This window comes from Humulus lupulus, chromosome 6, assembly GCF_963169125.1.
Source record: "Humulus lupulus chromosome 6, drHumLupu1.1, whole genome shotgun sequence".
Taxonomy (NCBI): domain Eukaryota; kingdom Viridiplantae; phylum Streptophyta; class Magnoliopsida; order Rosales; family Cannabaceae; genus Humulus; species Humulus lupulus.
The window spans coordinates 33,017,873-33,045,147 of record NC_084798.1 but is presented as its reverse complement, the minus strand read 5'-3'; the positions used below and the strand labels follow the sequence as shown (position 1 = coordinate 33,045,147).

The window sequence follows — 27,275 nt, the reverse complement described above, 5'->3', positions numbered from 1 at the left end:
GCCAGAAGGTACCATGAAGTGGCATTTCTCCCAATTGAGCACAAGTCCTTTCTCAATGCATCATTTCAAAATAGCTTCAAGATGAAGAAGGCATGTGTCAAAGGAATTTCCAAAAATGGTTAGGTCATCAATGAATACTTCCATTGATTTTTCAATCATGTCACTAAATATGCTCATCATGCATCTTTGGAAAGTAGCTGGTGCATTACACAAGCCAAATGGTATACGCCGGAAAGCAAAAGTGCCAAAGGGACAAGTGAAAGTGGTCTTATCTTGATCCTCTAATGCAATCTCAATTTGATAATAGCCAAAATAGCCATCAATAAAGCAATAGAAAGGATGACCAGTGTAATGCCCCAAATTTCCTAATAAGGTTTAGGACCTTGATTAGGAGGTCGGGAGGGCCATAATTGATTTATTATGCCATTTAATGATAATGTGCATGTTTAGGTGTATTAAATATGCATGTGAACCCATTTCTGATTAATTGGGTGATTTTCATATTTTGGCCATTTCAGGCATATTTGGCATATATGTGATATGTGTGTGGTGCTTCGTTATTATTTGGTTATGCTAGGGTTACTCAGCATGAGACGATCCTAGGAGGTAAGGTAGTGGAAAATTCACAATGAGATTTATTCTTGACTCAGAGTGAGTCAAGCGGTATTTAGCACATTACCGGGTTATTGGGTAATGGGAATCAATATTTGATGATAAATTGGGAGTTAGTAAGATCAGGGGGAAATTAAGGAGGTTTTGACTATTTTCCCCCGGGGACGTTTTCGGAACCCCGAGCGTTAGGATTTGTTTGAGGCTACTTAAACTTGAAGTAACATGTTAAGAAATAAAACGAACGTTCAGTAAGTTCTCTCTCCCTCAAAGTTCCATTTTCGTCTCCCGATCACATTTTTGAAGGAAACTTGAGTTCTAGGACTCGTATTCAAGCGAGGATCGAGGCATAGTGATCCTAGGGACAATTAGAAGCTTTTTAGCTGGAGGATTTAGTTGGGAAATGACTTAATAAAAGGTAATCCAAGTTTTAAGTTCTAAGTTTTAAAGTTTTTAAGCTTGAATTTGATTTTGTCTTTTGATGAGTTTTTGGATGATTTGAGACTTGGGTTTTGTTGGTTTTGGATCATGGGGATGTTTGGGAACTTTGATTTTGGGATTTGGAGATGTTTGGGTAGGTTTTTGGAAGGTTTTAAAATGGAGAAATCGTGGTTTTGGCTGGGTTTCGAGGTGGGGCCGCAGCCCTGTTCTTGGGCGCCGCAGACCGAGCTTGTTGCAGGTGGGCGGTGGAGCTGAAGGGGCCTGGGGGCCGCAGCGCTTGGGAAGGAGGGTCGCAACGCTTGGTGCTGGTGCCTGATGCTGGCACCTCTGTTATGGCTGGGGGCCACGGCTCAGCGAGTTGGGGTCACGACGCTTGAGGGCATTTGTGGCCGAAATGATGTTTTGATCATGGGAACTCAAACCTTAAGCCTTGGTATCATTCCTACTACCCAGTTTAGTGGGATTTGATGTCCCGGAGGCTAGGTCTTGGTTCCGAGATTGGGTTTTAGAACTTGAACTCATTGGATCACCATTTATGGTTGTGACTAGGTTATCACTTTGGGCTTGGAATCAGGATCGTGCTTGTGGCTCGTTTATTGGTAACATGTGCTTGGACCAAAGGTAAGAAAACTGCACCCCGTATATGACATGCATGGTTATTATTGAGGCATGTTGAGGGTTTAAATGTGATGCATGTGATGCATGAGAAACACGTGATTAGGGCATGCCATGAATGTTGAATATGAGATTGTTCAGAGCTTGAGTCTCTGTGTTTGAGCATGATCCTAATTATGCTAGCAACTGTTAAGTAAGCATGCTGAATGCCCTACATTTGGATATTTGACATATGATATATGCCTGGTAGCATTGCTTACTTGTGCGTGGCACTGACTAACTAGTCAGATTTGGCAATGGTGTCAGTATTAACTGTGAAGCTATAACTCATTAGTCAAGTTCGTCAGTGGTACTGAGCACTGGTCACCTGGTATTGACTCATAATTCAAGAACGGTCTTACCGTGTTTAACGCAAGCCGATAAAGATTAGATCTAATCGACATCTGCATTGAATGACTCAAATGAGCATTAATGCCGGACCGACCTCAAGTTCAATGAAAACTAAAAGCGCTTGTCTAGTCTAAAGGCTAGTTATTTAGAGCCAAAGTCAGAAAGGCTAAGGTGACCTACATGTCACATGACTAGGAAGGTATGGGACCTCCGGGATTGACTCATTAGTCACCTATACAAAATGTGACTCATTAGTCACCTACACAGATTGTGACTCATTAGTCACCAATACAGAGTATGACTCATTAGTCACCTATACAGAGTGTGACTCATTAGTCACCTATACAGAGTGTGACTCATTAGTCACCCACATAGAGATAGACTCATTAGTCATCTATTCAAGAAGCTGGTCCCCAAAGATTGACTCATTAGTCATCTATTCAAGAAGCAGGTCCCCAAAGATTGACTCATTAGTCATCCATTCAGATGCAGGACCCCATAATCATTTATTTGCACCTACTTGCATGCGTGATGAAGGCTATTATTGCTAGGCATGCACATTATGATTTGATGACATGTTATTACTGTTCATGAGCATATTGAGTTTTCTTGCTGGCCTTCGGCTTACGGGTGCTATGTGGTGCAGGTAAAGGAAAAAGAAAGCTGGACCATCCTTGAATTGGAGAGCTTAGGTGACAATGTGTACATATGTGGCTGCTCGACCGCCACGGCAGAGGGTTGAAAGAGGAACTAGGGTTAAACCCTATTTTGCCGCTTAGATCGGTTGGTTGTAAATATTTTCTTGTAATGAACCTTTAAATTATATTTTTGGGATCCCAATGTATACAATATACATTCTAATGAAACGTTATATCTTAACCAAAATTTTTAATCCTAGATCGCTAATCATACTTATTTACACGATTATGGCCACATGACTCGGTTAGCGAGTTTAGCACTGTTTAAAATGTGCACCGTAACGGTCCCTGGAGTTTAGGGTGTTACAACCAGCTACACGTTGAAGGATTTGATCAATGAATGGGAGTGGAAAATGATCTTTGCGGGATGCCACAGTTTTTGTGGGGACAAGGACCCCTTTTTCTTTTTGGATCACGGTGACACCAGATTTCTTGGGCACGACTTGAGTTGGACTGACCCATTTGCTATCAGCTACTGGGTAAATAATACCAGCGTCTAGCAATTTCAAAACTTCATTTTTTACAACTTCTTTCATTGTGGGGTTCAGTCACCTTTAAGGGTCTCTTTGAGGGATAGCCTCGTTCTCCAGATTGATTCGATGGGAGCAAATTAAGGGGCTAATACCTTTGATATCAGGAAGCGTCCAACCTATCGTAGATTTATGCGTTCTCAGTAGCTCGAGTAACTGCAATTCTTGAGAATTTTGAAGGTTAGACGAGATGATAACTGGAAAGGTTTCACCGTCCCCTAAGAAGACATATTTCAAACCCTCGGGAAGTTGGGTCAATTGAACAATTGGAACCTCTTCGGCTGAAGTTTTTGGCTTTTCCCTCTCACAAGGTAGCTCTTCAAAGCGAGGTTTCCAAAAGTGAGTCCTTCTATTGCGTGAGTATATGTGATCTGATATTGCAAGAGTGAACTCAATAGAACTGGGACTTTTGTTGTCAGACAGAAGAAGGAGTTCATCAAGATTATCAAAGTGGCTTCGCAATTGAACCTCCTCGGGAATTAAAGAGTCAATCATGAATGTATGATAGAATTCATCATCTTCTCGGGGTTGTTTCTTGATGTGGAAGATATTGCTTCAAGAGTCATGTTTCCAAACGATATCTTCATTAGACCATTCCGGCAATTGATCAAAGCATTTGCAGTAGCAAGGAATGGTCTTCCGATGATAATAGGAATTTTAGACTCCATGTTTACCTCAGATTAGGTATCAAGAATAAGAAAATCCATGGGGTAATAGAATTTTTCAATTTGAACTAACACATCCTCAACAATACCCCTAGGCTTTTTGGTGGAACGGTCAGCAAGTTGTAGCACAATAGATGTTGGCTTCATTTCTCTTAGACCGAGTTGCGAGTATAAAGAGTAAGGCATGAGATTTACACTCATGCCAAGATCAAGTAAGGCTTAGCTTACTTCATGGGTCCCAATTTGGAAAGAAATGGTGGGACAACCGGGGTCTTTGTATTTCGGTGGTGCCTTTTGTTCAATCACCGTACTCACTTGCTCAGTCAAGAAAGCAGTCTTTTTGACATTATGCTTCCTTTTTGTAGTGCATAGATCGTTGATGATTTTGGCATAAGCGGGCACTTGTTTTATAATGTGAAGCAAAGGGAGATTAATCTTCACTTGTGTCAAGTGCTCAAGGATTTCAACTCGATTATCAGGAAGTTTCCCAACAGGTTTCAATGCCTAGGTAAATGGTACTTTTGGAGAGGCATTGAGTGGTGGATTTTCGGGAGTAACTTTTCGAATACTGGAAGAGTTTGATTTTATGGGTGAGCCTTGCAAAGTCTTACCGCTTCCAGTCGTGATGGCATTTACTGGAAGCGGTAAGACTTTGCAAGACTCAGTCAATTTGTTGGCCTTGCACATTGAATTTCAGTTGGGAAGGAAGTTTGCTTTTTTCCGGAATGGCCAAGGATTCAGTCAATTTCAAGAATTGACATTTCATTTCCTTGATTTCTTCCATCATTTGGCGATTTAGTTTGGATTGTTCCTCTATGAATGCATGAAGAGTATTCTCGAGAGAATTTCGTTGTGGATGAGCATTGTATTAAGGTACAGAATACGCCTTTGATGGTTGAACTTGTTGCTCATTTCTCCATTGGCCTCCAGACGATTGAGCTTGGTTGGAATCTCTCCAACTGAAATTTGGGTGGTTTCTCCAACCAGGGTTGTACATATGGGAGAATGGCTTGTTATATGCCCCTAAGGCATTGCATTGCTCCTCATAAACCCCCCTCATTTCATTCAAAGCTAAGCAGTCCTCAGCTAAATGCTTCGTCCCTCCACAAACAAAGCAAGGTTTTTGCGGTTCCGCTTGAGCGATCATGTGCGAATTTTGACCATTTTTCATCATTAAGACCTCAAACTGCTTTTTCAAAGCTTTGAGTTGGGCCTTAACGCTATCCTCTTCTCGAAGTTGATAGATCCCAGATGGTTTATGTCGTTTGGTGCTATCAGCAGCACTTGGACCAGTCCAGGTGTGAGACTTTTTCGCGGTTTCTTCGAGATATTCAAGAGCATATTCTGGCTCTTTTTCGAGGAATTCACCATTGCATAGCATTTCTACAAACTGGCGCTCACGACTCGTGAGGCCTTCATAGAAGTAACTAACCAAACGCCATTTCTCATAGCCATGGTGCGGGCACTGATTCAACAGATCTTTGAATCTTTCCCAGACTTGATAGAACGTTTCATTGCCCTTTTGGGAGAATGTGGAAATCTGTCGTTTTAGACTGTTGGTCTTATGGCTGGGGAAGTGTTTCAGAAAGAAGGATTTGGTCATCTCCTCCCATGTTCTAATAGACCTAGGTCTCAAAGAGTATAACTAGCTTTTGGCTTTGTCCTTCAAGGAGAAAGGGAAGAACTTCAGTCGCACAGAATCAACATTTTCGGCTCGGTTATAGAACGTGGCTACTACCTCCTCGAATTCTCTAATATGCACGTATGGGCTTTCGTTTTCCATTTCATGAAATGTGGGCAAGAGTTGAATCATGCCAGGTTTAAATTCTAATGCGGGCATATTAGGAGGGAAGATAATGCTTGAAGGCGTGGAAGTGCGAGTTGGATGGAGGTAGTCATTGAGAGTTCTTGATTAGATTTCATCATTGCGAGCCATTGCGAATGGATTGTTGTCAGCTAAAGTTTGTGGAGAAGCAGGATTGGTGGAAGGAGTTCCGGAAGGAGTGGCAGATGAAATGGAAGAAGTGTCACTCGAAGTTTCGTGATGCTTCATCCATTCTCGGAAATCAGAATTAGATTAATTTTATGTCTTTATTTTTTTGATTTATTTTTTATTTTTTGTTAAACTTGTTCCCAGGTAGATTTGGAGGTTTTGAGGTGATCTCCAACGCCTTACTAGAACTCCCCGAGGTTACTGAGTAAGTATGGTGGATCACAAGTTAACCTTTTCGACCAAACAACCTTTAAGCAGAGTGAAATTGCTTATTTTGATAGAACAAGCTTTGTTTTCTTATAGTAATAAGTTCAACAATGTAATAGTGCAAAGGTAGATGCTCAAAATGTTTCCAGGCCGATTGGGAAGGTTGCCAAGGTACTGCTTTAGGCCCACACTTGCCTAGACAGAACTCCCCGAGGTTCCCAGGTAAATGTGGAGGGTAACGCTATCACAAACCTTATTTAACGACCAATCTTTCTAGACAGAACAATATCGGTTTCTACCATTTGTAATATTACACAATTGTTCCTAATACTAAGCATTTCATGATTGAAATTTTATAAATAATTTTATGCAATTTTATGTTGTTTTTTTTTTTTTTGGAAAACTTAAATTCTAAGGAAAACTAAGGCAAAGAAAAAGAAAAACCTAAACTAAGTAACAAAATAAACAACACAAAAATAAAATGAAGAAAAGAGAATTAAAGTGAAGATAGAATAGCAAGCTTAATCTTCTTTTTTTTACTTCAAATATGTATTAAACTAAAAAAAAATATAATAGAAATTAAGAAAGAAAAATGGAGTAAGAATTAGCTAAAAAGAAAAAATATATATAATTATATAAATATATATGGTTCTTTTATTTTTTAACCAAAAGAAAAGAAAATGAAAAAAACTAACAATAAAAATAACAATAAATATATATAAATATATATATTTTAGATATGTATATATATATATGAATATTTATATATATATATGTTTTTTTTTGTTTTACCGAAAAAGAAAAAGAAAATGAAGAGAATATATATATATATGGGTGCACTTTTAATGTTTATTACTCATGGATGATTACTTTAATATTAACCATTGGATTAAGATCAATGATCCATATTTATAGTTGTTAATTAATATTTCGAAAAATAAATTTTGATTTTTTCAAATTTTTGGAAGAGTTACCTGATGAAAAATGTGTATTTATTATGAAAATATAATATTGTAAATTTTTCATTTTTCAAATGTATATCAATTTCTAAATATAGATAATATCTCTCATTGGTTGGAAGCAACATTAACTATGGCAAAAAAAAAACTAAATTCGAAATTAATGTAGAAAAATAATATTTACCTATTGGTGACTTGCTATATCAAGTTATTATGTTGTCACATCATCATAATTGTTAGTACACATCTATGGGTAGAAACCATTGAGAAGTCTTCCATATATATATAAATAACTATTTTTTTTTTATGATTTTTAGTTAGTCTTTTTTTTCTTTTCTTTTTTTGTTTTAATAATAATAATATTCAAATTAACTAAAAATTAGTAAATAAAAAAAACTATACTAACACAATGTTATACCAACAAAAATACTAATAAAATTACTAACATTTTGGTAAAAATTTCACTAAACATTTGAAAACTACCTCCCCAACAACGGCGCCAAAATTTGTTTAACGCCCAAAATGTGACAACCACTAAGCGGTGGTTGTAGTATAGATCGGGCGGTCAATCCACAAGGATGTAACCTAAAACCAAAATATTAGTAGAAAATAACACAAAAAGTTAGTAACAAGAAATAAATAAAATTGTAAATGAAAAGAGGTTTGACATTTTGGTATTATCTTTTTGATGAAATGATAAAATGAGATAAGTGAAATAAAATTGAGGGTAATCAAGAGTTTGAGAAATAGAAAGGTTTCAAGAATCATCCATATGCTTGTTTAGTTACTTAGTTACTTGATTTACAAAAATGCACAAGTAAATAGTTCACATCCCAACATTTACTTGGAAAATCTAACATTAAAGTCCTTTTTTTTTCTAACAAAAGTCCATTTGAGTTATAAAGTTATTTACTTTAAAAGCACAATGTTAATCTTAGGAAAAATCGAAAAATGACAAAATACCCAAGGGCAATAATGCAATAGAACATTATACATAAAATTATGTATCAATATTGCTTTTACTAATTAGAAGCACATAGAAAGAGCATGACTAATCATATATACTATTAGCATAGGTAAATAAAGATAACAAAATAGAGATAGTGATGAAAGAACATAAATAACTCAAATACATTAAATTAAGAACATAGTAACTCAAAATAGCAAAATAACATCACTAGCATATGAATCATCCCTAACCTTCCTAGGAAGATTAGGCCATTATTCTCATGATTCTCATAAAATTCTAAGAAGAAAATATGAGAAGAAAGTGAGTAGAAATTTTGCTATAGTTTCTTTACTCTCAAAATTACATACCATAAATGAAGGAAAGAGTCCTTATTTATAGAGAAAAAAAGGACTAAAATGAAATTAAACAACAAATGGGGGTTACACAATAAATCTGAAATATTATTAATAAAATATGATTTTTTTTAAAAATCAAATCTTATTATTAATATTAACCTACCTATTTTGGTGAATGGTCATTTTTCCCTTTTCTAAAATATCACAAAAACATGAGCTTTAAAGCTCAAAATAGTAATGTGCAAAGCCCAATACCCACAAAACATGGGTTGAAGGTGGCTGGTGGCACAAGAGGGTTTTGACCTATTCCCAGCCAATGGGGAGGCGCCACGTGGGCGCTGGCTGGTGGCAGAAGTGCAAGAGGAGGCTGGGTCTGCTGGGCTTGCTCCATTGGGCGTGGTCTTGGAGTGTTGGGCTGCTAGGGCGTGGGTCGTCGGGTTGAGGATCTGGGTTAGAGGCGGGTTTGCTGGGAAGGTCTGGGTTGCATGGCACACTGTGAGCACGCCACCTGGCACGGGGAGAGAGGAGGAGAGGGGACTGGGCCTTCGGGACTGGGCCAAACTTCTTAAAAAATGTCATTTTATTTTTTCAATTTTAACTATTTCTTTCTTCTATCTTTTTATTATTGTCCAAATGCAAATTATTTCCTGAAATTTTTTCATAAATTAAATTAAAAATTAATATTTTCAATTAAAAAATATTACAATAAATTCATGAAAATATTAATTAAAACTTAATTTATTTTACACTTTAAAACTAATAAATTGACATTTTTGAGCACTAATCATTTGTCTCCAAGGCAACAGACAAATGCATCCCTTTCTTTAATGTCCTCTGAGGAAGTCAGAGTTTTGAGTGGTCAGAAGAGTGCAAATAGGCATTCCAAAAACTCAAGGAGCACATGGAAAATCCTCTGATTCTGCCTAAGCCAGTAGACGGAGAGTCTCTCCTGCTCTATATGGATGTCTCGGAGGATGCCATTAGTGTTGCATTGGTGCGGGAAGAAAGCCGTGTTTAGCACCCCGTCTATTATGTTAGCAAAAGAATCCTCACGGCAGAGTCTAGGTATCCATTAATGGAGAAGTTAACTTTTTGCTTAATTGTGGCTTCTCGAAAGCTAAGACCCTACTTCCAGGCTCATCCAATTAAGGTCCTCACAAATCATCACCTTAGGCAAGTCCTCCAAAATCCAAAGTCGTCGAGAAGACTCTTGAAGTGGCCGGTGGAGTTGAGTCAATTCGGCATCACCTACCATCTGAGGACTGCTATAAAAGGTCATGCACTCACTGATTTTATCACCAAGTGCACAGGGAATCAGGAGAAGACTGATGCACCCCATCAGTCGGACCAACCTAGAAGCTATTTGTGGACGAGTCTTCAAACGAAAATGGTGTCGGGGCTGAACTTATTTTGGTTTCCCCCAAGGGGCACTGAATGCACAGTGCCCTCTGTGTTGGGTTCAACGCCTCTAAAAATGAAGTGGAGTACGAAGTCTTAAACGTTGGGCTCCGCGTGGCACTGAAGCTCAAAGCCGAGGGTCTCAAGATTTTTAGCGATTCCCAACTCGTTGTGAACCAGGTACTCAGAGAGTACTAGGCCTGAGGAACAAAAATGGCAGCGTATATGGCCAAGGCTCAAGAAATGTTGCATAACTTCAAAAGATTCACTATTCACCAGGTGCCACGATAGTAGAATTCCAATGTTGATGCACTGGCTAAGTTGGCCACAACCAAAGACGTTGAGTTAATCAATGTGGTCCCCATTGATTACTTGGAGTCTCCAAGCGTCTCAGCTCCCGACGAGGTGGAGTCTACACAACCCCAAGATGGGTGGATGGAGCCAATAGTAAAGTACCTCGTCTCTGGGGAACTGCCCCAAGATAAGAAGGCAGCTCAGAAATTGCTTTATCAAGTACCTAGGTACATTATCATGGACAATAGGCTTTATCGGTGAGGTTAATCTTTGTCTTTGCTTCGGTGTGTGTCAAGTAAGAAGCCAGTTTGATACTCAAAGAAGTAAGCAAGGGTTTATTAGGAGATCATGCTGGGGGGGCAGAGCCTTTCCAAAATGATCTTAAGGCAATGATACTTTTGGCCCACTATGAATGGAGACACGATGGATTATGTCAAGAAATGCGACATGTGCCACCATTTCGCTAACATCCCCCGAGCGCCTCCAAATGAGTTTACACAGATGACCAACCCATGGCCTTTCGCTATCTAGGGTATCGACCTTATCGGGTCCATGCCAACAGGGAAAGGATGAGTGAAATATGCCATAGTGGTCGTCGACTACTTCACAAAGTGGGTCGAGGCCGAGCCACTCGCTATGATCTCCTCCAAAAAGGCCTGGACTTCGTCATTAAGAACATAGTTTGCCAATATGGGCTCCCGAGGAAGATAGTTTCTGATAATGGATTGCAGTTTGACAGTGAAGTGTTCACGGACTTCTGTCAACGCCATGGAGTTATCAAAAGATTTTCCTCCATGGCCCATCCATAGGAAAACGGCCAAGTGGATGCAGTTAACAAGACACTCAAGTCCACTTTGAAGAAAAGGCTGGAGCAAGCAAAATGAGTCTAGCCCGAGGAGCTTCCTAGGGCATTGTGGAGCTATCGCACCACTACCAGGACCTCCACTGGCCATTCACCCTTCTTGATGGCCTACGAGTATGAGGCTATGCTCCCAGTTGAGGCAGAAATCTCCACACACCATCAGGATACGTATGACCCGACCACGACCATGTTTTACTACGGGAATCCCTTGACCTCATGGAGGAGTTGCGCGAAGCTTCTCAGCTTCGAGTAACATCCTACCAGTAGAAGGTAGCCAGGTCTTTAACTCTAAAGTGAAGGATAAAAAGTTTGGGGTCGGAGATCTAGTGTTGCGAAGAGTCTTCTTAGCCACCCGAGACCCCGGTGCAGGAGTGCTGGGACCTAACTTGAAGGTTCATACCAAATCGAGAGTGTTGTGTGTCCGGGAACATACAAGTTAGTCCGAATAAGTGGGGAGCTGATTCTTCATGTTTGGAATGCCGAGCATCTTCACCGATATTACTAGTGATATGAGCAACAAACATTATTTATTTCTGTAATACCCCTTGTAGCTTTCAGGCACATTTAATGGAAGTAGTGTATGTAAAACACAGTAAGAAATTTATTGTCTGCTTATATTTTTTGGTTTCCTTTATTCTATTAATGATATGCAAGAGCACTCGCTCGCCTGAACAAGTGATCCCAGACGAGTCTCTAATCACTTGGGGGCATGGATTTAGGGAACGTCCTAGGAAACTAAGCTTGTCAAGTAGAGTAAGCCTAGTGTCACCACTCCAAGAATAGAAAATCCAAGGAAACTAATCGAGTAGCCTAGAAGAATAAGCTTATTCTAGGCAGAACAGGGCTTAGCACCTAGGAGCTAGATAATCTTAGTAGCGCGAGAATAGACTTTTGTCACCTCTAGTGGTCACCGAGCCCGAGGAGCTCTGACCAAGTCTCTTAATCTCGAGATGCGAACGGAAGGCCGAGTACCCCGTACTTGGTCCTGGGGGAGACTTGGGACGTCTCCCGTGGACATTGCGCCCAAGGAGTTTGGACCCAAGTCCGAGAGATCCGTGACATGGGGAGCTTGGATAGTCGATGAGCAAAACACCCCTAATGTCACCTAATCTCATAGGAAACTTGGAGAAAACCCAACGTAAAAGCCCAATAGCACGAACTTAGAGATTCAGGTTACCTCCCGAGGACAGCACGAGCCCGACAAGTAATAACCAAATCCTAATCTTTGAGATAAGGATGGATGCCCGAGCCAGTTGTGCTTGGACACCTTGTTAACATCACCTCCCGAGGATGTTGAGCCCGAGGAGGTGTGAGACGATATTTGAAGCGACAAGACATGCACTCGGAGAGCAGTGTGGAAGCCCTTGGCTGACTTCGCGAGTAATATGTACTCGGGGGGCAGGCAATTTCATGTGCAAGAACTCCTGAAAGCCCGAATCTTTGGATTACGAGGACACAGGAGGACGCCAAGTTAGGCAGAGGTCCTTGATCCGGTTGGTTGTGTTAGACCAATGGTAAATTTTGCGTTAACGTTACTTCTAGGACTATGAGCCTACAAGAGACACTAAATGTTGGAATCACCTATAAAACAGTTTGAGTTCCTGTTCTCATGGCAGTCATGTTATGTTGAATTTATAGAACCAGACGTTTAAAACATTTTAAGTTCTTGTTCTCGTGGAAATCATGTTACGTTGAATTTATAGAACCATGTGTTTAAAGTGGTTTGAGTTCTTGTTCTCGTGGCAGTCATGTTACGATGAATTTAAAGAACCAAGTGTTAAAAACAGTTTGAGTTCTTGTTCTCGTAGCAGTTGTGCTACGTTGAATTTATAGAACCAAGTGTTTAAAGTGATTTGAGTGCTTATTCCTGTGGCAATTAGGTTACGTTGAATTCATAGAACCAAACCAAATAAAAAGGTAAGGCAAGCTGCATAGTTCTTAAACAGGAAAGTAATTACAACTGTGCTCGGGGGCTGGAGCATTGTTTGTCTATACCCCCAATAAGCTATGGCATGCATGCCTACTCAGTTTAAAAATTATGAACGACCCTTAGGGACCTCCTCCACCAGGTCGATGATCAAGTCTGTTCTCAGGGCACCCTCTGCTGGGTGGACCACAACTTGGGTCACTTCAGTAGCGAGAGTCCCCTCAGTTTACTGGATAGCCTCGGTAGACGAGGTCGCCTCGACCGTTTGAACCACTTGGGTTACCTCGGTAGCGCTAAAGCTGCTTCTGCATCTTGGGTCGCTCGGAGACGCTCTTCGAAGAGGAGCCTATACTTCTCGAGCTCTCCAATGAAATCCAAGCTTATGTCTTGGTTGTGGTATCAAGCCACGGAGAAGGCATCCTCAATAATTGTCTCAACTTCTTTCTTCAGCTTGTCCACCTGACACCGAGAGGACATGTTCATCTCTATGGCTAGGAGGGCTTTTCTCTCCCCTAGTCCAACTTTTTCAATAGCCTTCTTAGCCTACTCCTAAAGCCTAGAGTTTTCAAGGACCCTTCGGGCGACCTTGTTTGTGGCCTTCTTAGCCTTTTCTTGGGCTCTTTGCATACCCTCTGTGGCCGTCTTCGTTTCCTCTTGGCCCTGCTGCATATCCTCGGTGGCCTTTTGGACAGCCTCTTTAAGCTCTCGATAGCGTTTTTTCTCAGCTTCTAGTGCAGCATGAACTCGGGCGAGTTCTTCTTGAGGGAGATTATCTTGTCTCGAGACCTCTAGAGTTCATATGACTTCTCCATGATGATGTCTCCCAAGCGTTGGCAAGCCAAGGCGGACTGTAGAAAAGGAAAAGGTTAGCTCAAAACATTTTTGAATTAAATTAGAACGCTGAGAATGACTTACCAGGACAGAAGCATATTGACACAACGCCATGAGAGAAGCCTTGTTGCTGTCGCCCAGTTGGGCGAAAATTTGAGCGGTCAGCTCACACATAGTGGAGCTGACCCCCTGAAGGAGCTCGACGGTGAGAGGGGTGACAATCTCCCCTAGTTTGGCAGAGTATAAAGTCTCCAGCTCAGCCTAACCTATCGGAGGAATGGTTGGCCTCTCTCAGGGTGGCTTCAGTTAGCGAAGGGCCTTAGTTGTTTCATGGAGAGCCATGTTGCCTTCCTCTAGCCTTGCTTCGATATATTGAAGCATCCTCTCGTATTGTTCCAACAGGGCCCCCTCGTCCTTCTCAGGGTACACCAGAAGACGGACTTGGTGTGGCACCGCCTCTTGCTCCAAGTCTTGGACCACCTATTTTGGCCCGGGTGAAGACGGGATCTCCAAGACTGGGGGCAATTCGACCGCAAGAATTTCCACAGGGGGAATAGAAACTCTCGGTCTCTTGGCTGGAGGAGAGGGTTCTGGATGCTCCCAAGGATGTGACGACCCCTCTCCCACCAAAGAGCTTGGGGGTGCTCCTAGCCTCAAGGCAGACCGAGAAACAGCTAATCCCATGTGAGCTGCAAGAATAAATCAGATAGTTAGTGTATTTCTCCACAGTAAGGTAGTGCAATAACACAAGCTACTCAGAGGCCCACCGTGAGTTAAGCCTCGGTGCAGTGAGTGAGGGTGTCTTATCCTATTTCCGACCTCACAACTCATGTTGGTGCCATATTGGCAAAGCCAGTTAGAGTTGAAAGACATCACACGGTCTAGGGTTACAAAGTCCCGAGGAGTTGACTGTCTCATCGGGCGGTGGAGATAAATGTCTATTAAATCTAAATAATCTTGAAATTCTTCCCCAGTCTAGTGCCGATGTGAAATCTGACCACAATAAAGGAGAGCTGAAGAGGCCAAAACGTGCTCGGGACTTATCCTATCCCCTACCCGAGGAGCATAATATAGGATGATAGGTAGTTTACCTGGAGCAACATGAGAGGCTTCCATCCCCGCTTGAAGCTCTTCCTCAAGCTCCCGATCCTCCTGGGCTTCTTCTGCAGCGCGCATGTTCTCTAGTCGTTCCTCCGCAAGCTACTTCTGTAAAGCCCTCCGATCCAGCCCGTCTATGTAGTTGATATGACGGGAGGCCAACTCCCAAGACTTCTTGGATTGGTGATACTTGGTCAGTTCCAGGTTGCTGATTCTTTGTTCCACGCCAAGGATCCCCGACCTAATGAGATTGGCTTCCATGACCAGGATGCTAAGGTCCAAATCTCGATCAAGAAGAGACTTCATCGCCTGAAGATGATCCTCGAAGAGCTGGACGTAATGGGTTCGGCGGAAAGGGCCTATTCAAAAGAATTACTAAGTATCGAACACAAAAAATCCTAAAACCATGAAAGATAAAATGGTTGGGAGGATACTCACCAACCCTAGAGAAGTCGAGAATCAGGGTCGGATTGCTGCCAGTCGGGAAGTCATTCGTGAAGAAGAAGGTGTCCTTGTAGTCCCGAGAATGATTCTCGTTGTGATGAGGAGCCTTGTAGTCGAGCGATGAGGTCGTGTACTTTTCCAGAGAATAATACCCGTCTCGGTTGGTTTTCTTTTTCCTTGGAGGGGTGTGGAAGCTATAGAAATACAGGATCTCCGCCGGCGAAGGCTCGGGCCACTTCTGCTTCCAATATAGAATGTACATTATCGCGAGAACTCTGTAGGCATTGAGGGATAGCTGGAAAGGGCTATCCCCACGAACTTTAAAAAGTTCACGAAATATTGCTTGAGGGGCATGGTAGCCCCTGCCATTAAGTGGGCCTGGATCCAGGCGCCCAGGCCGTTAACATTGCGATGCGCTCTTTCAAACTCCCGACAGAGCCGGATGAGACACTTGTCCCCAATCGAGTAATGCCCCATGATGGCCTCTATGGCATCGGGGTGTCAAAGTAGGGTATGGTAATCCTCCACTTTGAACCCATCACCCTCATACGTCTAGGTAGGATGTGGATTCGGAGCTCTGTTGACTTCTTCCACAGTCAACCCCCTGCCTTTGAGCGTGTCAGGCATCTTCGCCATTTGGCTGTTGGGACAAACGAGCAACTCCCTAGTTGGTTTTTGGGCTCCCACCCTCGCATTGTCCCCAGAAGTGCCTTGTTCATGGGCCATGTCAGAAATCTCCTGGTCAAAGAGGTAGAATTCGTGTTTGTGTAGTTGTTGGAGCTCCTCGGACATCTGAGACAAAAACCAAGAAATTAGTATCCTGACTGAAGGTAGGATGGCCAAAACGCGGATGACTATAAGGATACTGCTCTGGGAGAAGAGGAAGATTTTGGAACTACGGGTATCCTCAGCACCTAAAGACAGATCAGAGGGGATGAACCTGCCAGAATCTGGTAATTCCCCAGATTCCAGTCACAGGCCCAGAAACGCAAAAGTGACTAAAACAAATTTGAGGGCCATTTTGAACGTCCCTACTATCGAAATGTGCCTAAAGTGACTCGTGAAAAACAGAAACAGACTCTTCAATACCATACCATACCATATCATTTGGCATTCCTAAACATATACCAAAAACCCTCAATCATACACAAACAAACAAAAGAAGACAGGTCAAGGGCACTTACTCGAGATGAAACGCAGGTAAGTGCTAATGCGAGTCCTGACTTTGAAGTAACGTCTGTCGTCTGCCCAGAAATATGATGATTCACGCCAATCATCTAGAGCTTAGGGAAAAAATGGTTAAAGATAAGGACGAGAGAGAAGACATATTTCTGTGAGGGTTTTGATTTTCGTATGGTTACCGTGTGAGACTGAATATGGTTTTTCTGGGCTTTATACCCAGTAAAACTTAGGAGGGAAGCAACTTCCCCACGACCGTCGGATTGATTACCCTGGTAAGATCACGAGGGTGATCCAGCGGTCAGGGATCAAAAGGTGTGGATCGCAATCATTGTTTCTTTGGGAAAAGCGCCTCGGGTGCAGAATGGAAGTTTGGGATCGCGGAGTTTACCCCTAATTAAATGCATGAATTGACGGACCCAGCAATGGGGCGTTGACACGTGGGTTTGCTCTTCAGAGTGATGTCAGAGGAAAGCCCAAACATTTTTCCCTCCACTTTTTCAAATCACTCCTCTTAATTTAAGTCTCCACTGCCCGAGGGCGAGTAGAGACTTAGGGGGAAAATGTTGTCCGTATTTTTACCTCTGACATATGGCAACTTATAGTGACTGACTCCCTCAGTCGTCTCCCAGGTCCAAGGTTCTGGTTCTCAGACCTAACATAGGCACCAGGTGTCTACCAATGCAGGTTTGCAATGCCAGAGGATCATCTGACAACCTTTTTGGCGATCCGTCCACAGTGTTGTCAAGTGTATGACTTGACAATTCGTACACCCATTATGTCGTCTAACATGGAGATACTTACAGCATGCCCGGACAGTACCTGGGGCATGTTTCACATAAAGCATATACCTTTCTGCAGTGGACCCTGCAGATCTCGCTTGGGTCGTGGTCTCTATTCAATGCAGCCCAATGCATTAAATTGGTATTAATTCCCCAATAATGGGAAGAATGTGTATGAATTACAGATGATTAGTGTTAATGACCCCAACCTCTATAAATAGGGTTGGGAGTCTCATTGTAAAAGGTTCGGTTTTTTAGAGAGAAAAATACCTTGTGCTCATAGCAATATAAATGATGTCTAAGAATACATCATTGGAACTTGCCACAACAAGCTTCAAATCCTCTTAATACCAGAGACGCGTGGACTATGGCTCTTTTATAGCGTGAACCACGTAAAAATCTTTGTGTTCGTGTTATTTATTTCTTTGATCTCTCATTCTAAGGTTGATAGCAAAAAAGGCAGTCAAGAATGGTAATTCCATAGAATATAAAAAGTAGATTACCATAATAATAAATACACAAAACTCTCTATCACTCTCTCATTTCTCCCTCACGATCTTTCTCTCTCTCTCTCTCTCTCTTCTCCTTTCTTCCTCTCTCCTCCCCCATTTGGTTTCCTCATCTCAGCTCTCTGCCGAAAATGCTACCTCTGCCCCCACCCATAACAACGATGCACCTCCATCCCTGCCTCTGACAACAACATACCTCCGTCCATCTTCTTCTAGGTCTGTTTAAGTAACCAGGTACAATGGCGTCTGATTCTTTTTATTCAAATCTGATTTTTTTTTTACCTAGCTGTAACTAGTTACAATAACGATTAATTTACAATTTTTTTATTTAGATCGAATTTTGTTTTCGCACCTAACTAAGTATCCAGGTACCATTGCGATTGTTTTTTTTATCTAATTTTTTTTTCAAACCTAGTTGTAACAAGTTACAATTATGATAAGTTTAGATTTTTTTTTGTTTGGATACTATTTGTTTCCGAGTCTGGCTAAGTAACTGGTTGCCATTGCAACTAGTTCTTTTTTTTCATATCTATTTTTTTTCAAATCTAGTTGTGGCCAGTTACCTTCACAATCAATTTAGTTTATTTTTCTCAAATCAGTTTTTTTTTCTTCCAATTCTCACTAAGTAACAATTCAGTTTGTATTTTGATAATGGTACATTACTAAATTAATCAAAATTATTTTTATAGTTATAACAAATTACTACAACACCATTTAAAAAATAAAACAGATTTTTATAGTTGTAACCAATTACCGCTGTTGACCCTCGATTTGGCCAACGACACGGAGTCAAATATACGGCAAAAGATAAAACGACAATTAAGCATTCAATCTAATGGATAAGAAGAAAACACCAAGGATTTATAGTGGTTCGGCCCCAAAGAATGGTAATGACCTACGTCCACTTAGTGCTATTATTAATATTGAATCTCAAAGTCGTGATCCAAGAACTAGGGTTCTTGAGTTTCACAAACCTTGGAAGAAATACAATAAAATGATGAATAATCACGCTATAGCTCTCTTTCTCTCTATACTTAGCAAAAAGATTCAGAGATCAAAAGTCCCCTCCTTGAGCTATTTCATGCATATTTATAGGTTCAAGGAGGGTTTCATGGGCCAACGGGCCTTAACTTTCCTTAATAACCGCGTATCAAGGTAATAAAGAAGAAATATTCAATGCAATTATTACATGATTACAATCTTAGACGTAAATAAATCAAATTATACGACCAACCTGGTCGCATCTAACAGTTAAGATTAACGAAGTGATGTGCCTCTGGTCGATAGTCGAATAGCACTTCTGCCACATGTAAACCACATGTGAAAAATCCTTGCCACGTCATCAGCAACTGTTTTTCGGGTAAACATTTTCCCCCAAGTTTATTTATTGCGACCAACAATAAGTAAACTTAAGAAACTAATCCTTCGCTTACTCCACCAATCCTGTCAGAGCCGCCCATGCTGTCTTGGAAAAAGCAATCAATCATGTCTAATCAAGCCTTTTTGGTTTCCCAAAAACTTGTCTGGCGGCTATTACAGTTCCCCATGCTTTGAAAAAGGTAGTTCATGATTACTTCTTCTACCGCGTCGCCGTCACTAAAAATAATACCCCCAAATCCACAATTTTACTTTTTACTTTTCACTTGCCATCTCCTCTCCAAGAACTGCGAAGAACTTCCATCTTCAGAGCCCAGAAATCCTAGGAACTCACATCCGGACGTTCAAAAGCTTTCATGTTCAGACTTTGTTTTTCATCTAAGTAAGTTTCACAAACTCCTTAAACGTTTGAGTTTCCATGCAAAACTGTTTCATACTTATTTTTATCTCTAAACCTTTGAATGTTCTTGGCTGAAACTGTTATGGGGGTTGTGCATATATCAATAAATGCTTGATAGGGTAGTGAAGTAACGTTTCATAGGAGTTAGGAACTAGTTTGGTAGTCAAGATTAAAGATTTAAGGGCGTAAACTCGAAGTAAAAATTTGATTTTTAAGCTAGTTGAAAAACTGGGTTTTTCCCGCCCCTTCGGAGTCGAAAAAGCTTTTCTCTGAAAAACTTTTTACTTCCGCTTTTTAATCTGTTTCTCAAACTACTCGAATAAAATTTAGTGTTTTTGTTAGAATGTTGCTGGCCGTATAAAAGCTTAACTTTTATATGTGAGCAACGTTATCCCAACTCTCAACACAGATTTTTAGGCTTTACGTTCTCATTTCACCCTTTCTCTGTTTGCATCTTTTCATGCAAGATCCGTGGGGAGGTGAAAGGCCTATCGACAACGACTTGCTAGCCCAATTACTTGAAGACAAGGAGCAATCGTCGCTGTTTATACCAGAAATTCCTTTTTCTCGAACCCCACCCAATAGACCTCAATCAAACCTTCCAGCCATGGGTAGAGTAAAATCCACTGCCCAGAAAAAGAAACCTTCCAACCCTTAAAATCAGCCTGCTCCTCATGCTGGAATTCCCTCGACCAGTGGTCGGGAAAGAAATATCCCTGACTCTAGCATTCAAACTCATGCTTAGCTTCGAAACGCCGTTCAACTAGATGTTGAATGGTACGTCGCCCCTCCTAGCCTAGTAACGATTAGGACGATCGCTAATTACATTAAAAAAATATGGACTTCTTGGGGTGACCCTAGTCCAACCCACCAAAGACCAACGGGCGAACTTGTCGGGAGGCGCTTTCAGCGCCTGGTCGAGTTATCACATCAAGGCAGGAGCGATCCTGCCTCTTCATCCTTTCTTCCAGGGAGTGGCCAATTATTTTGGGGTCGCTCCTTTTCAAATAACTCCCAACAGATATAGAATGCTTTCTACACTCTATATCCTCTATAGCCATAAGAAATGGCCCATCCCCACGCCACATGAGGTCAACTACTTGTTCGACCTAAAATCCAACCCCAACCAGGAAAACACGGGGTTCTTCCACTTCTGTCACCAGGAAACAGGTCGCACTTTCGTGACTGATACTACTTTTATCTCGAACGTGGGGAAGTACCATCTGGAGTACTTTCTGATGACTGACATGGTCGCGAACAACTTGGCCTTCACACAAGGAGGTAAAGTTTTTGTACCATTGGTCGTTTATTTTTCCTTAATTTTTTGTTGCATTTCCCTTAGAAATTTAGTGCGTTTCAGGCCCATGGTTGCGACCAGACCCTACTCCGGACATGGTGATCCGATCAGCCCTCCTGGCCAACATGACCGACATAGAGAAAAGTGTCAAACAACTGGTCACAGAGGCCAATCTGAGACTGGTCGGCCTTTTGGCTCCTTACCAGGATGTGAGGGAATCTACTATGGGGAGTGCTACCGGCACTGAAGTCCCTGAACAATAGCCAGATGTGTCACAACCCCCTTCGAGGAGGGCAACTGGGGTGACCATCAACGAGCCAACAGGTGCCCCCCGACCTGCTGCTGCACCAGCCCCTCCAGAGAAGGGAAAGAAGAAGGCCACAGGGCATATTCTTGAGTCGTCGGACGAGAACGGTACTGATTTTACGCTTTTAGATAACCTCCATATTCCTTGTCACCTCTTCGACGGGGATGGAAATTTTAAATGCGCTCCCAATTTAGATTCAGACTTCTTCATGCCAGAGATTTAGTGTAACACTAGTAGAGTATATAATGTAGCGACCAGTAATGATAGCTCAGGTATTTTACTTACAATTTTCTTTGTTTCTTTTCCTAACACAACATACTCAGTCATTTGTACTATCTCACTGTTCGTGTATTTGCTTTCTTGCAAACATTGATTCTGAAAATGTGTTCGACATGTACTGTGCTCCCGAGGTTCCTGAAGCTCCTGCGAGCAAGAAGAAAGCGAGCAGGCGGCATCAAGGGGGAAGCAGTAAAGCGCCTCCAGCCAAGAAATCCCATACTGCAAACCCTCTGACAGACAAACTGTCAACAAATGCAACACCACCTCCTTTTCCTCTCGAGCAGCAAACTCCTCTTGCTCCGATCGGGTCTACACCTTCTCCACCGGCTCCAACTGACCAGACTCAGCAGACTACTCCTGCTTCCACAGGGGGCGACATATCGAGCTGTGCCCTAAGATCAGCCAAGGATAGGATGGCAAAGATTTTGAAGCACAAACGTTGTCGAGAGGCGATGGTGGGACAGAGATGATGGACGTCGACCAAATCTTAACCCGCGCACTAAACAAGCTTGCCACTATAAGCATCTTTTTCTGTGGAGATAGCCCTTTTATACATTATAGTCAGCTTAACTTTCGCTCTGATCGCAGGCAATGCTGACTGTTACTGTCGGCCGTCTTCGCTCAGGAGCTATTACCGAATAGTCCAAAACCTCCGAGCAACGGCACACTGAAGAACTCAAAGTTGCCAAAGAAAAATACGTTGAACAACTTGAGGCGGCCCAGAAGACAAATGCAGCGCTGCTCGAGGAGAAGAATAAGTTGGCTGAGGAGTTAAAGGAGAAGCAGACTGCTCTGGACAAGGCTGTCGAGGAAAGAGACCAGTTCAAGGAGTCTAACCACGTCAACTACCGCGAGGCTAAAAAGCTCGAGAAGGACTTGATTGCGAGCAGACAAGACACTAAAACATTGGAGGGCTGGATCGAGAAGCTTGAAAAAGCCAACGCCATCAATTTGGAAAGGTACAAGAATGCCACAGTTAAGTGTTTCTATGACTTCTGGAAACATAACCAGGAGGCTAATTTTAGCTATCTTCCTGAGTGCACAAGGCATGCTGAGATAGCCCGCTGCGTTGCTCGCTTGGCAAAAGAAGAGAGAGCAAAGGTACCTACCTCGCCCAAAATCTCCTTGGCCACTGGCGTAGAAGGGGCGGACAATGACGTTACAACTGTCGTCGACCAGGGCACCTCTCAAGATCCTCCAGCCTCATATTCTGCTATTTTTCTTTTACTCTTTAATCTTTTAATTACACGGCCTACGGGTCGTGATGTAAAGACTATAATTTTTATTGTTGTGCGGGCAGCTACTTTTTTCTTTTAACAAACAATTACATCCGAGCAGTTACTGCTCGCGGTGTAAAGGGATTCCTTTTGATATTATAATATTTGCCTTTTATTATAACATCTGTTCTCATGACCGAACTTAGCATAGTACTTTGGTTTGATTTAACAAAATACAAAATTTTGAAAAATACTCTAAGTACCCTAGCATGCTTTCACTTATTTTTCTCATGTGTTTACTATTAGAGAATATATGTTATTGCTCAATGGAAATATGGAAAAACCAATATACAACTCTATGCAAAAAAATACAATAGACAAGGTAATTGATTAAATAAATATTACAACTCAATTGCTCAAAATACAAGTAACTAGAAAGATGTAGAAGAAGAATATTACAAACTCAAAACAATAATAATACAAGTAAATAAGATCAAAAGAATGAAAATAAAACAAACTCTCACACAACCAAAGTGTAGAGTAGTGGGGATCACCAACTTGAACAAGGTTCAAGACCTTTGTCCAAAAGCTTATTTCCCCCTATTCTCTAAGCACTAAGGGATCTCTCTAGGAAATAGCTCTCTGGAATTATCAAGCCTTTTGGTGTATTTTCCAGCCAAGTGCTTTGTAGATGGAAAATGGTGTGTCATACAAGTGAGCATTAGGCTCATATTTATAGAGTTTGAGATACCCTTTGGATTTCAAATTCCACCAACCCCCATGGCTGTTACCAATGTTTAATTGGATTAATATGGAATTAAAATTGAGATTTGGGAGTTATTTGGGTTTTTAGAACCGTTCAACATATTTGGAAAAAAACTGAAAATTTGGCCGGAAATGCACCTGTGGCCGCGGCCAGGGACATCAGTGGCTGCGGCCACCATCATTCAGTGGCTGCAGCCACAGCCCATTTTCAGCACTTGAAAATGTGCTGTTTTTCCAAACGGTTCCAAACCCTCCCAAATGATTTTGTAACTCCCAAAACACATTTTTGGGGTTAAAATCATATCTCCAACAGCCATATTTCATAATGTCTTTATGAAATCCAATCTCAAATGTGTAACATATAATATACACATTATTGGGTAATATTTGGGAGTTACAAATTTGTAACTGATTTTGTAACTCCAAAATATGTCACATTTGGGCACACACATGTGTCCAATTTTGTGACTCTCAATAATATGTTACAATGTGTGACAAATCACATTTTGTCACATTATTTAATCTAATATTATATTATATGAAATAATATAACATTTACATACCTCTCGATATACCTTGCTTACTAGATGCCTTATATGCCCCCCAAGTGATTACGGAGCTTTAGGTCCTTAGTCAATTGCCTTGACCAAAACCTGTTCAAACATTATTGCTCGGAGCAAAACAATTAAAATCATAATACAACAAAACAACAAACGTAATGAGAAAATACTTGTATAAAATACAATAAATGGCAAGAATGACTGGCTGCGCACAGTCCCTTATATTTTTCGTAATAAATGGACAAAACGTGTCTATACGAGTGATCAATAAGATCTTACACTTATAAGCGATTAGTCACATAAAATGACCAACCCTTTTTCATAACTTATAAAAAGTAAAATTAATACAAGCCAATCCTTTAAGAAGAATTGTTCATTGTCCATTCCAATAGCGAGGAATGAGATCTCCGTTTAAGCGAACAAGTTTATAGGTGCTTGGATGAAGGACTTCTTCAATCTGGTATGGCCCTTCCCAATTAGGTCTGACTACCCAGCAGCCTAGTCGCGGGTGTTTAGGAAAACTCTTCAAAGTACTAAATCTCCAACGTTGAATTTTCTCTCGCGTACTTTAGAGTTGAAATACTGGGTGACTTTTTGCGATACGCAGCTACTCGGAGTTGGGCTTGCTCACGTTTCTCATCGATCAAGTCCAGGGATTTCATCAATAGTTGGTTGTTAGAGCCTTGATAGTATGTTATTCTATGATGCGAATGGGGATCTAACTCAACCGTCAACATAGCCTAATACCCATAAGCCAAAGAGAATGGAGTATGGCCTGTTGCTGTTCGGTGGGAAGTTCTGTACGACCAAAGGACTTCAGGCAATTGCTCTGGCCATGCCCCCTTTGCTTCTTCCAGTATTTTCTTCAGAGTATCCTTTAGTGTTTTATTGACTGCTTCGACTTGTCCATTTGCTTGGGGATGAGTGAATGAAGAAAAGCTCTTGATAATCCCATGTCATTCGCAAAAGTCCGTGAATAAATCACTATCAAACTGTGTGTCGTTATCTGAGACGATTTTCCTTGGCAATCCATAGAGACAAACGATGTTTTTGACCACAAAATCGAGCACCTTCTTGGTCGTTATGGTTACGAGTGGCTCAGCTTCGGGCCATTTAGTGAAGTAATCGAAGGCAACCACATCATATTTGACGCCACCCTTTCCTGTGGGTAAAGATCCGATTAATTCTATCCCCCACACAGCAAACAGCCACGAACTTTGCATCTGTTTCAGCTCATTAGGGGCTACTCGTGAGATTTTGGAAAATCTCTGGCACTTGTCACACCTCCGTACGAATTCCATCGAGTCTTCATTCATTGTTGGCCAGAAATAACCTTGCCTCAGGATTTTTTTCGATAAGCTTTTCCCCCCCAGCGTGGTCCCCGCAAAAGCCTTCATGCACCTCTTTCATCAATTCTTTGGCCTTCTCTTTTGAAATACATCTGAGGAGTGGCATTGTGTATCCCCTTCGGTACAAGATTCCATCAACCAAGATATACCTAGCAGTCTGCCGCTGAAGGGTCCTAGCTTTGTTTCTGTCCATTGGTAATACGCCTTGAGTCAGATACTCTACATATGGTGCCATCCATGTATCGGCCATCTGGATCACCATAGTGGTCTCCTCTGCTCGGATGCTTGGCATAGACAGTCACTTAACAGACACTATGTTCAGAGTATCAACATCCTTCGTGCTTGCTAACTTGGCCAAAGCATCAACATTGGAATTCTGATCGTGAGGTACTTGCTGGAGGGTGTACTTGTCGAACTGAGCCCATAAATCTTTTGATTTTTTTACATAGGCAACCATCTTTAAACCCCATGCCTGGTAATCTCCCATGACTTGATTCACCACCAGCTGAGAATTGATGTAAATGTCGAGCACCTTTATATTCATATCCCTGTCTAATCCCAACCCAGCGAGCAATGCTTCATACTCAGCTTCATTGTTAGAAGCAGTGAAGTCAAACCTGATTGCGCAGTGAAATCGATGCCCTTCAGGCGTTATCAATATCACTCCTACTCCTGCATGATGCTCATTAGAAGAACCATCTGTAAATAATTTCCACGAAGGAGCTTGGTTTTGAGACTCAAGCTCATCAGGCTCTTCGGTCTACTCACTATCTATAGGTTCAGTGAACTCTGTAATGAAGTCAGCCAGGGCTTGCCCTTTTATCGCTGCTCACGGCAAGTAAGATATATCGAACTGCCCAAGTTCGACTGCCCATTTTAACAATCTACCCGCAGCCTCTGGTTTTTGCAGAACTTACCGTAGAGGTTGGTCGGTCAAAACCGAGATTGGGTGTGCTTGGAAGTAAGGCCGTAGTTTCCTTGAGGCCAAAATTAAGCAATAGGCTAGCTTCTCGATGGGCGGGTACCACTGCTCTGCTCTAATTAGCCTTTTGCTTACATAGTAAACAGCCTTCTGCACACCTTCTTCATCCCTTACTAAAACGACACTAGCAGCATATTCCGTGCTCGCCAGGTAGATGAACAAAGTTTCCTTATCGACCGGTTTTGATAGGATGGGTGGTTGCGCCATGTGAGTCTTCAATGCTTGGAAAGCCTGCTCGCACTCCTCCGTCCATTCAAATTTCTTGTTGCCTCTAAGTAGATTAAAAAATGGGATGCACTTGTCTGTTGATTTTGAAATAAATCTACTAAGAGCGGCAATTCTTCCGGTTAAACTTTGGACATCCTTAATTTTTACTGGAAATATCATATCGATTAGGGCTTTGATTTTCTCAGGATTGGCTTCAATTCCTCTCGAGTTAACTATAAATCCCAAGAACTTCCCTGATCCTACTCTGAAGGAGCATTTGAGGGGATTAAGCTTCATCTGATATTTGTTCAAGACGTTGAAGCACTCCTGCAAATCCTCTATATGCCATTTTTCCTTCTTTGACTTTACCAGCATATCGTCGGCGTAGACCTCCATGTTTGTGTCGATCAGCTCCTTAAACATGTGGTTGACTAGTCGCCGGTAAGTTGCACTAGCATTTTTCAAACCGAAGGGCATTACTTTGTAACAGTAAAGCCCTGTATCAGTCTGAAAGCTAGTGTGATCCTCATCAGGATGATTCATACTAATCTGATTATACCCGGAGTATGCATCCATGAATGAGAGAATCTCATGCCCTGCAGTGGCATCGACCAGCAGATCGATCCTAGGGAGTGGGAAACAATCCTTGGGGCAGGCTTTATTGAGGTCTGTGAAATCCACGCATGTTCGCCACTTGCCATTCGGCTTGGGAACTAGCACGTGATTAGAGACCCACGATGGATAAAACGCCACCCTGATGAACCCATTCTCCTTCAGCTTTTCGACTTCTTCTTTTAAG

The 27,275-nt window shown here is 41.6% G+C and overlaps 1 non-coding gene across 1 annotated transcript; it reads left to right on the top strand.

Moving 5' to 3' along the window:
• Positions 1 to 5,396: 5,396 nt before the first annotated feature.
• On the top strand, positions 5,397 to 5,503 carry LOC133787604 (small nucleolar RNA R71). Its single transcript, XR_009872614.1, has one exon. It is a non-coding gene; the product is annotated as a small nucleolar RNA R71 (small nucleolar RNA).
• Positions 5,504 to 27,275: the final 21,772 nt, after the last annotated feature.